The following is an 8,472-nucleotide window of genomic DNA, read 5'->3' on the forward strand; positions in this document are numbered from 1 at the left end:
TGGCATTCTGAAAGCCATGCGTAAATGGGCGTGCCTTCGTTGAAGGTTGGGCATCGAGCTGGCAACTCGGCACCATGAAAATCTACTGCCAATCATTAGCGGACCAGAGTTCCGCTGTGGCGACCCCTAACCAGGAAAAGCTGAAAGACAACAACAGTCAATCTTGCTTCACATTGGTTGCATCTTTGGAAGAATGGGTAGATGTAATCCATTGTTGACATACTCCTGTTGGGTACATATCTGTGTGAGTGTATATGTGTATATATGTCCACGTCCTGGGGAACTGCCATTTGGAAAACAGTGACCACCTTGCCATTACTGTTTATCTTAGTCTATCAGAGGAAAGAGTCAGATGCATGGATGACATGACAGTGATCCCTTGTAGAGGAAAGGTCTGTCGTGGTGCCTCGAATATGATGCTGGATATCACCTGACCATGTAACACTCATCATCATTAGCTGACAGTTGAAGGTGTGAAATTGTGGTAGCTTTGGTTGGCTACCACTGGCTTTTTAGACAATGTCACTGGCACATTTTATGTTACATTGACCTTTCCTAGCTTCATACTTCTCCATGGGAAGGGAGGGTAAAAGGATGATATAACAAATGTGTGCAAAATTACTTACTGCAGCATTCCATTAGATGTGTGGATCAGAATATAGAAAAGATAAGACAGAAAAAAATATGTATGGAATAGACGTGATGAGGACTAATGGTTATCAGTGGCATCAAATTTAGTTCAGCAGCAGCAGCAGCAGAAATAAAATGGTGCAGAATGCCACACAGTTAAACGCAGCCATCAGAAATTGAAGATACAGGTCTCTTATGTTTAATAGCTTTATTTAAAAACAATAAATAACATTTAGATTAATGTGGAACACTATCTTCTATGTCATTAGCTATTCCTGAACAACATTAGCCTTTTCTGAGATTAATTATGTGCTTTCAGGGGATCAACCAAGCTGTTCAGTTGAAAGTTCACTGGAAGTGTACATTCACTGCTACCAGTGCACAGTTGCTCCTTCCACGTGGTGAGATGCACATTCTCCTCCATAAAGATTTCACATTTGTATTGTGCAATTCTGTTACAGTTGTCATTAGTGCTACATAATGGTTTGCTCTGTTGTAGTCTTGCAAGAGTTCCAGTTTCCTCCCATATCTCTAATATATGCTGTAGATGACCTGGACATCTTCCACCTTTTCCATAGGTGTGTGTGTGTGTGTGTGTGTGTGTGTGTGTGTGTGTGTGTGTGTGTGTGTGTGTGTGTGCATGCCTGTGTGTGTATGTGTGTAAATCCATCGGGTACGTAGCCCCCCCCACTTATTTTGGTTTTATGTTGTCTGGTTTTGTTTTACATTATTTGGTAAAAGCCAACTAGGTGGGGAGGGGCTATGCCCTGCACACCCCCCAATGTGGGGGGCTGTTTCCCCCACACCCCCCTTAATATATATACTAACATCAGGATTGCACTACAGTGGGGAAAAGGATATATACATTTGATTTGTCTTATTGTACTACTTGTCAGTGAAATGAGTTTTAGGTGAAATGAACTTTAGGTGATATAGTCTTGGTGAAATTAATTTAGGTGAAATGAGTTTTAGGTGAAGTGATATGTACCCAAATTCATCTTATGATGGACTGATATCTCATCCAGAAATTCTTTCTCTGCCTTGTGCCAGTAAAGGTCACAGCTTCCCTCAACCCTGAGTTGGATTAAGCAAGTAATTAAAGAATGACTTGTGTGTGTGTGTGTGTGTGTGTGTGTGTGTGTGTGTGTGTGTGTGTGTGTGTGTGTGTGTGTGGGTGATTTATATATCAACAGATAAAGTCTCCACTTAAATGTGATTCCCTGTGTAACTCATTGGATAACAAACTGGATCACAAACAGAGCCCAGGACATTAAGCTCTACCTCTTACAAAACACCTGTTACAAAAGATGTACCCCAGTAGTCAGTTGTTTGGCCATTCCTCTTTGGGATTTACTTTTCAGTGGTCAAAGTAAATGTCAAGAATTTAGGGCTGATAAATCTGAAATGCAAAGATTGATCAATAACAGGTCTGTGACGCCCTTAGATGTCCAGGGCTGCATGTATGCTACACTGAATGGATCAGCATGTGTCTACCCTTGGCCAACAGGTCTGGGTAATCCGCTGAACCCCATTTGTGATAGGGACCGGAGATTGCAATTATTCCCCATGAATGAGGAATTCCCGGTAAGTACATGTCATTAGCTCACACTGATTAAATCCCTGCACTTTGTACACACGGCCAGTCATTACTATTGATTGGATAGTTTAGTGAGGTCCTCAGATCTGCCTCACTGGAGTCAGTCATGGCCCTGGAGGTGTGCTGAGAAGATGATCAAACTTGACTATCTATAGGAAGTAAAAGTAACAAGGCTTCTGTAGGTGAACCTGTGGAAGGATCATTAATTAAGAGGGTCCTGGGACAGTGCTGTCCATGGGTACCGCCTCTCCTCGCTCCACCACCCTGACCCTCTCTATCTCTCTGTCTCTCCACCTGCCCTGGTGGAGGCCTGTGGGACTTGATTCCATGACTCCAGGGGAACAGGGGAGAGTGAGAGGTGGGCTGGAGTCTATTCCCCTTGCCTCCTGGTGGCAGAAGGGGGGTCCTTTCTGTGTGGTGGAAGGTGTGGGTACTCTTCCGCCTCCCTTAGGTGGTAGCTGCGAAGGAGTCACCTGACTCAGTGGTGTGGCCCACCGCACCTCCCCAGAGGTGACAGACTTGCCACGTGCGAGGGGAAGAGGGTGCCATCCTGGCAGGGGACAATATGCCCTCCCTTCCCGCTGTGCGGGTCCACCCCAAAGGTGGTTCTCTCCCCTAGACCTTGGTCATGGGGTTACCTAAGGAGGACACCCTGCTCCCCACAGGGTGTTGGTTGGAAGACCCAGTAGGTCAGCAGTTCAGCCACATGGCAATGGCCACAGGACTGCCTGCCATCCTGCAGCACAGGGCCAACAACCCCGGTCTGGGCAACCGTGATGATGCCCATGAAACCTCACCTGCTTGTCTCCTGATGTAATACCATGTGATCAGCATTACCCATGACAATCGAGTGAGAACTGTACAACTCTGAGTGGTGGATCATTCAGCTCATGCATCGATGAAGAATGCAGCTAGCTGTTGAACCAATGTGAATTGCAGGACACATTGATCATCGACACTTCAAATGCACTTTGGGGCCAGGGGAGGGGCATCACATCCATCCTTCCCTGCGACTTCCACCATGCAATGCCCCTGTGACCACACTCAGAATGCAACCTCAGATAGACGTAACAACCCACTGAATTTAAGCATATTACTAAGTGGAGGAAAATAAACTAACCAGGATTCCCTCAGTAATGGAGAGTGAAGAGGGAAGAGCCCAGTGTAAAATCCCCACGTGGGTGACGGGTGCAGGGAAATGTGGCACATGGAGTTCTGTTTCCCTGGTACCACCCAGGGGCCCCAAGTCCTTGTGATTGAGGCTAAGCCCATGGATGATGTCAAGCCAGTGGCAGGCCTGGCACATGGATCAAGTCCTCCTGTTGCTAGGTTGCTTGTGGATGGATCCCAAAGTGGGTGGAAAACTCCATCTAAGACTAAACACTGGCATGAGACCTATAGTGGTCAAGTACTGTAAAGGAAAGTTGAAAAAGAACTTTGAAGAGAGAGTTCAAAAGGGCATGAAATCATTCAGAGGTAAAGGGGTGGAGTCCATGCAGTCCACCTGGAGGCTTCAACTCAGCAGCCAGGCAAGTTGGATCCCCCTCTCCAGGCATGCAGGCCATCATCAGGTGCACTTCCTCAGTGGCGGTGTGCAGCAACCAGCTCTGGGTCAGCTGGAAAGGCTGTGCAGATTGTGGCTCTCCTCCCTGGAGAGGAGTGTTACAGCCACATTCACCCCTGCTGGGGGCCTCCAGCTCCTGGTGGGACTGTTCACTGGGCTGGACTATTCCCAGTGTGGCCTGATTGTATCCCACCGCCATGCCGATGGGCTCACCTTGGATGCCTGGGTTCCACTGTGATGTCGATGCCCCACCTGTCCCCTCTTGAGACATGACAAATGAGTCTAACATGTGTTTGAGTCCTAGGGTGGGCAGGAGACCTCACTATGCAATGAAAGTGAGGGCCAGTGTGCATCAGCCAAAGCGGGATCCCCCAGCCCATGCAGGGCATGCACTGCTGGCCCATCTCACCCATCTCGTCTGGAAGGTGGAGTGTGAGCGTAGCTGGTGGGACCTGAAAGATGGTGAACTATGCTTGGGAAGGGCAAAGCCAACTCTGGTTGAGGTCCATAGTGGTCCTGATGTGCAAATCAGATATCTGATCTGGGTATTGGAGTGAAAGACTTATCGAATCATCTAGTAGCTGGTTCCCCCTGAAATTTCCCTCAGGATAGCTGGCGCTCAGCAGATGCAGTTTTATCTGGTAAAGTGAATGATTACAGGTCATGGGGCTGAAACAATCTGAACCTATTCTCAAACTTTAAATGGGTAAGAAGCCCAACTTGCTAGCTTGGAGCTGGGCATGGAATGCAAGTGCCTAGTGGACCACTTTTGGTAAGCAGAACTGGTGCTGTGGGATGAATCAAATGCCAGGTTAAGGTGCCCAATGTCAACGCTCATCAGACCCCAGAAAAGGTCCTAGTTGATATAGACAGTAGGATGGTAGCCACAGAAGTTGGAATCCACTAAGGAGTGTATAACAACTCATCTGCCAAATCAACTAGCCCTGAAAAATGGATGCCACTGGAGCATCAGGCTCATACCCAGCCATCACCTGTGCTGGGAGCTGAGGGGGCTAGTCCACAATGAGTAGGAGGGTTGCTGCAGTAGCACTGAAGCCCAGGGCAAGGGCCTGGGTGGAGCTGCCATGGGTGCAGATCTTGGTGGTAGTAGCAAATATTCAAATGAGAGCTTTGAAGGCCAAAGTGGGGAAAGGTTCCATGTGAACAGCAGTTTAAAATGGGTCAGTCAGTCCTGAGAGATAGGCAAGTGCTGTTCCAAAGGGATGGGCAATGGCCTTCGTTGACCTTGGCTGATTGAAAGGGAATCGGGTTCAGATCCCTGAATCTGGAGAGGCAGAGACAGGTGCCTTGTGCTGTCCAGTGTGGTGATGCAAATGATCCTGGAGAAACTGGCGGGGGCCCTTGGGAAAGTTCTCTTTTCTTTGTAAAGGGCAGGGTGCCCCCAGAATGGGTTTACCCTGAAAGAGGGGCCCACACCCTAGAAAGCGTCAAAGTTCTGGTGGTGTCAGGTGAGCTCTCACTGGCCCTTGAAAAATCTGGGGAAGAGGGTGTAAGTCTTGTGCAGGGCAGTATCCATATCCACTGCAGTTCTCCAAGGTGAAAAGTCTCTGGCATGTTAGAACAATGTAGGTAAGGGAAGTCGGCAAGTCAGATCCCTAACTTCAGGATAAGGATTGGCTCTAAGGGCCGGGTCAGTTGGGCTTGAGTGTGAAGTGGGGCTGAACATGAGCTGTGGCTGGATGAAACTTCATCCCATTGCCACACCCACCTTCCCGGCGGCTGGGAGGGGAAGGTGGAGGTGACTCTGGATGTGCACTGGGCCCTTCCTGTGGATCACCCTGGCTGTGGTGGGCGCTGCTCCCGACCGGCATACCACATCTTCCAGCAGCTAGCAGCTGACTTAGAACTGGTGCAGACTGGGGGGGAATCTCACTGTTTAATTAAAACAAAGCATCATGAAGGCCCAAGGTGGGTGTTGACGCAATGTGATTTCTGCCTAGTGCTCTTAATGTCAAAGAGAAGAAATTCAATGAAGCATGGGTAAATGGTGGGAGTAACTATGACTCTCTTAAGGTAGCTAAATATCATGTCATCTAATTAGAGACATGCATGAATGAATGAGATTCCTGTTGTCCTACCTACTATCTAGCGAAACCACAGCCAATGGAACAGGCTTGGCAGAATCAGCGGGGAAAGAAGGCCCTGTTGAGCTTGACTCTAGTCTGGAACTGTGAAGAGACATGAGAGGTGTAGAATAAGTGGGAGGCCTTGGCTCTTGCTGAAGTACCACTATTCTTATCATTTTTTCACTTACCCAGTGAAGTGGGGGGGCAAGCCCCATCAGAGCTCTCGCTTCTGGCTCCAAGCACCCTGGCATCCAGGTGTGACCGCCTCCAGGGACAGTGTCAGTTAGGGAGTTTGAATGGGGCGGTACACCTGTCAGAATAATGCAGGTGTCCTAATGCGAGCTCAGTGAGGACAGAAACCTCCCATGGAGCAGAAGGGCAAAAGCTTGTTTGATACTGATTTTCAGTATGAATACAGGCCGTGAAAGCAGGGCCTCACAAGCCTTCTGGCTTTTTGGATCTTAAGCAAGAGGTGTCAGAAATGTTACCACAGGGATAACTGGCTTGTGGTGGCCAAGCATTCATAGCAACATTGCTTTTTGATCCTTCAATGTCAGCTTTTCCTATTATTGTGAAGCAGAATTCACCAAGTGTTGGATTGTTCACCCACTAATAGGGAACATGAGCTGGATTTAGACCGTCATGAGGCAAGTTAGTTTTATCCTACTGATGATGTGTTGTTGTGATATTAATCCTGCTCAGTATGGGAGAAACCATAGGTTTAGACATTTGGTGTATGTGCTTGGCTGAGGAGCCAATAGTGCAAAGCTACCATCTGTGGGATTATGACTGAATGCCTCTAAGTCAGAAGCCCACCTAAACATAATGATACTGCAGCACCGTGGATCTCTGGTTGGCCAGGAATAGCTGGCTGTAAGGTCGATGAGGAGTGCCACTCACCACTGGGTCAGAGAGTGGATGGAAGGGGGCCACCTCTCTCCAGCAATGCACTGTACATTCATGGGAAACCAGATGCTAAATCATTCATCAACAATGTTATTTTGTCATGGTTTCGTATGTAGCAGAGCAGCAAAAAGCTGTGATTTATTGATAGTCAGCTGCAAAGCCAAGCTTTTGTTGCTGGTGGGGAGTGGGCTCTGCACCCTCCTGGGCAGAGGGGAACCTGTCCTTGTCCAGCCTGCCCTGCACCCCTCCTCCCTTACTTCCAGATTATTGGTGGGACTTTGCTCGGCTGTGGAGGTGGGATCCGGCAGGGCGAGGGAGGGAGCTCAGTCAGGGTGCTCCCTGGCAGCCAGGCCTACTGTGTGGGAGAAGGTCTTTGGGGTCACCCCAACACATTGCTTCTCCAGTGCTACCTTCCAGATACCCAAAACTCATGCAGGTGTGGTGGGAGCTGAGGATCACATACCCTGGCTTAAGCATCATCCCTAGAGGGATGACATGGTAGCAGGTGTGCGGCTCCTGGGAAAGAGCTGAGGGCCATCTGGGGAATTCTCAAAAAGCCATACAGTTGCAGAACAAAGCTTAGTTCATAAAACCAAGACTGGATGCAGTATGAAACAAACCAAGCAACACTGATACTGAACAAGTGTTTAATAAAACAAAGATTTCAGGTCAAGCAAACCTTTCTTCAGTGTGTAAAATACTAACACATACTAACCATTTTTATATATTATCAAAAATCACACAGCCATTAATTATTTAATTAAGCCCTCAATCCTAGTTAAAAACAATAGTTGTAGAAGCAAAGAACTCTTATTTCAAACACATTTGTCTATACCTTAAAACAGGTTTTAGAGAAACAGTCTGGTTTAAACCGGGTAATACATCAACACAAAGGTGATGAAGTAATGTCAATGGATAATACACCTTTGTGCTGATGTATTACCAGGTTTAAATGAAACTGTTTCTTTAAAACCTGTACTAAGGTATAAACAAATGTGTTTGAAATAGAGTTCTCTGCTTCTGCAACTATTGTTTTTAACTAGTATTAACTGTTTAATTGAATAATTAATGGTTGTGTGATTTTTGATAATATATAAAAATGGTTAGTATGTGTTAGTATTTTATACACTGATGAAGGGCTTGTTTGACCTGAAAGCTTTGTTTTATTAAACACTTGTTCAGTATCAGTGTTGCTTGGTTTGTTTCATACTGTGGCCATCTGGGGAAGCCAGATCCTGGTGTCCTGTTCCGCAGTCCTCCGGAAGGGGAGATGGTACTGGCCTTGGAAACCAGGTCCTAGATCCTATCCTTCTAGCCCCCAGGGGAGTGGAGATAGGGCTGCTGTGGTGTCTAACACCTGGGGCCAGCTGGTGGAGTCAGCTGTCAGCATGGGCTGGCCGAGTGCTGCTCTGGGAAGCCAAGTCTGTGATCCCATCCTCCCAGCCCAGAGAGGAGCAGAGATAGAGCCGTCATATTGTCTCACACCTGGGGCCAGCTGCGGGCATCAGGTCAGCCTCTCATTCTTCACCTGGCACCATGGAGATGCCACTCTATAAATGGCTCCTGCCAGGGTTAAGGCATATGACCGCACCCCATCCCCAACAGCATTCCTAAAAAAATCACAATGTCCCCAGAGTTGCACTGGATGGGATAGCAGGGGGACTTGGAAGCCCTCATGAGAGTGGACC

General features: G+C 47.7%; 1 non-coding gene across 1 annotated transcript; it reads left to right on the plus strand.

The window, feature by feature from the left end:
• Window positions 1-3,279: 3,279 nt before the first annotated feature.
• On the plus strand, window positions 3,280-6,956 carry LOC122797518. The gene has a single exon (XR_006364192.1). It is a non-coding gene; the product is annotated as a 28S ribosomal RNA (ribosomal RNA).
• The last annotated feature ends 1,516 nt before the right edge of the window (window positions 6,957-8,472 follow it).

This window comes from Protopterus annectens, chromosome 3.part0 (genome assembly GCF_019279795.1).
Source record: "Protopterus annectens isolate FY-2018-M chromosome 3.part0, PAN1.0, whole genome shotgun sequence".
Lineage (NCBI taxonomy): Eukaryota > Metazoa > Chordata > Ceratodontiformes > Protopteridae > Protopterus > Protopterus annectens.